The sequence below is a fragment of the Ammospiza nelsoni genome, chromosome 1 (assembly GCF_027579445.1).
Source record: "Ammospiza nelsoni isolate bAmmNel1 chromosome 1, bAmmNel1.pri, whole genome shotgun sequence".
Taxonomy (NCBI): domain Eukaryota; kingdom Metazoa; phylum Chordata; class Aves; order Passeriformes; family Passerellidae; genus Ammospiza; species Ammospiza nelsoni.
In genome coordinates, this window is record NC_080633.1 from 129,538,465 (window position 1) to 129,541,319 (window position 2,855).

Consider the following 2,855-nt stretch of genomic DNA (forward strand, 5'->3'; position numbering starts at 1 on the left):
ATTCATGTCAGCCTGTAAAAGGCAGACTAATGAGCATCCACAACAGTGTTCCAGGACATTGATAATTATATCCACCCCTTAACCAGCTACTGTATCATCTCTCCTCATCATACTACTCCTGTGCTGCAGGGATTTCCCAGGTTCTGGTGAACTACATAACAGAGTACCTTGTAAAAATAAAACAGATCTGCCTGTAAATACATCCTCTCAACACCTTCTCCCAGTGGGAATTCTGGAGTAGCAGATTCACTATTTGCTAAAATATGAAGGAAGAAGTTCAGATAAGAAGCACAAATCTTTCATTATTATTGCTTTTCAATTACATCCTGTGGAATAAAGTTGTTGTTAATGTGTGGAAAATTCATTGGAAAGTGTCGTGATCATTGTATGCATTGCCCTTACAAACAGAACAGCAAGTCATTTTCTGTCTTTTTTTAGTCACTGTTTATGACAACAAAAACTTATTTTAATAATGGTTTTAATGCTCAAAAATAATATTTTTCCTAAGCTTGCTTGCAGGTGCTCCTAAACTATTATAAATAGAAGCATCATGCAGAATACTAAGCATGTTTTCAGCTGAGACATACAGTTTTGCCTGAGATCAATGCACAATACAAAAATGAGTCACACTTTAGATCTTATAGTAAGTATAACCACGTAAGAACTAATTTCTCAGGTTAATAAAACCTGCTACACTCCAGGAATTGTGTCAGCATAACTTTTAAATTAGGATTTGCAAAACAGGGTTCTGAAACCAGTTACACCATGTTCTGGGAGATAATGCTGACCACTTTTAAGGCTTCCAAATTATATAAACCTCATTTTCTTAGCCTCCTTACATGTTTTTTCATCCTTGATGTTTAAGATCAACCATAGTAGAACCAGTCAATGTCTGGAAACTAAGATTTTCCATCCAGACATTTGTAGTCAGATGATGGAGACAACTGTGTGAGTGTGAAAGCATCTCAAATACAAATTATAGCAGAAAATAAAATCATGGAATTATAGAATGGTTTGGGTTGTAAGTGGATCTTAAAGATCATCTCGTTTCAATTTCCCTGCCATGGGCAGGGACATCTCCAAATAGACCAGGTTGCTTAGAGCCCCATCCCACCTGGCCTTGAACACCTGCAGGGGTGGAGCAACTGGAACATGGAATATTGTCAGGCAAAAACATTAAAATAGACAAAGCCAATAATGAATGAGCTAAGAAAGATTTCAGTATGCATCAGTAGTAATCACAGTAGGTCATAAACAGAAAAAAAAGCTTCATTAGCGAGGGATTGAGTCTAACCATAAAAATGTTTTTCTGACTACATCTAGTTAACATACAAATTTGTCTTCCCACTTGGCATGCCAGAGTTTCAGTAATTCACAGATATCATCAACTGTGACAGCAGACAATTTGGGACACAAGGAGGCAGACAAGGGGCTAACCACTCTCGTGTATTTTTACATGACTTTTATACAAAGATTTCATATTTGTGCCTTCATTTCCCTTCTCAGACTTTCTGACATATAACTGAGTGTGTTCAACTTGAAGGTGAAATAGGAGGCCAAAAGTCAGAAATTAAAGCTTCAGATAGAGAAGGAAGGCCAGGAGCCAACAGGGACAGAGGGGCACGATTCTCTGATGCATAAGTATGAGAAGCAGAGGAATGCCAGGAGGTTCTTTGCTTCTCTGAGAAGAGTGTACGGCCTGCTGGGTGAGAGTTTACATGCTGGATGGAAATGGAAATTGTAAAGCTCAGCTGTGGGCAATTGCTAAGGATCTTACAAAGCATCCAAAATGGCAAAGCAAAGCAGAAATGTGGCATACAAGCAAGAAGAAAGGGGAAGCCTGAGATACCAGGTGGGATTTATGCCTCTCTGTGACACAGGAATCCTAACCCACCCTTCTCAGAGCCATCAGTTCCTGGATCCTAGAGACCTTCTGAGAAAAAGGAACATTTAGGATTCATGGGAAAGTTCTCAAGGCTTCCCTCCCAACAGCAGCCTAATCATCATTGTTATCTTTGTCCTCAGAGGACCCAAATTGCCCTTGAATGAGAGAGATGTCCATGTCCTCTTCCATGGAGCATGATGTGATGCCCTTGTCCTGCAACAGAACACAATTCAGAGCCCTCCAGTAGCAGAGGACAGTAACTTAGCAATGGATAACTGCTCATTATTGTATTTAACTGTTTTCTAAGTCCGACTCAGGGCTTTAATTTTAGTCCTGCACTGCAATAAATTCCATTCCTACCTGTGCTGGGCCATATGGGCACAAAAGACCACAGTGAGTCACCCTGTGCCACCAATTGCCATCTCATGCACTGATGATCCTTTGCTCAAGCTGCTTTCAGGCAGTTTCAGAACCTTCCAAAATGTTCAATGATCATAATATGCTAGAAGTATACATTCTTCTGGAGCCCTGTTTTTCATGGTTGCATTTAGGAAGTTTGGAACTATGTTCTATGTCTGGTCTAATTTCAGAGTGGTATCGTTCTGTAGAGCTGATACTTTCATGGTGGAGAGTGAAGAAAGGCAGAACAATCCCAGTGTGGTAGCAGAGGCCATAGGTCTGCTGAGCAGCAAGATGGAAAGTTTGATCATGGTTGGGAGCCACTCCAGACCTAAGGATACTGACAACACTTAAGAGAATAGGCCAACCAATCCATGTAAAGAGGAGCATGGACATCCAGAGATGGCAACCCTGTTTACAGAGGTCAGAAAGAGAAAGATATTCCATAGCAAAGGTATTGTAATACCCTTTCAAAATGTCAGTAGAGTAAAATCAATAGACAAGTAAAAAATCAGTTTAACTCACCCAATTCAATTTATGATGGAAATTCAATTGGAATAATGTTACTAGA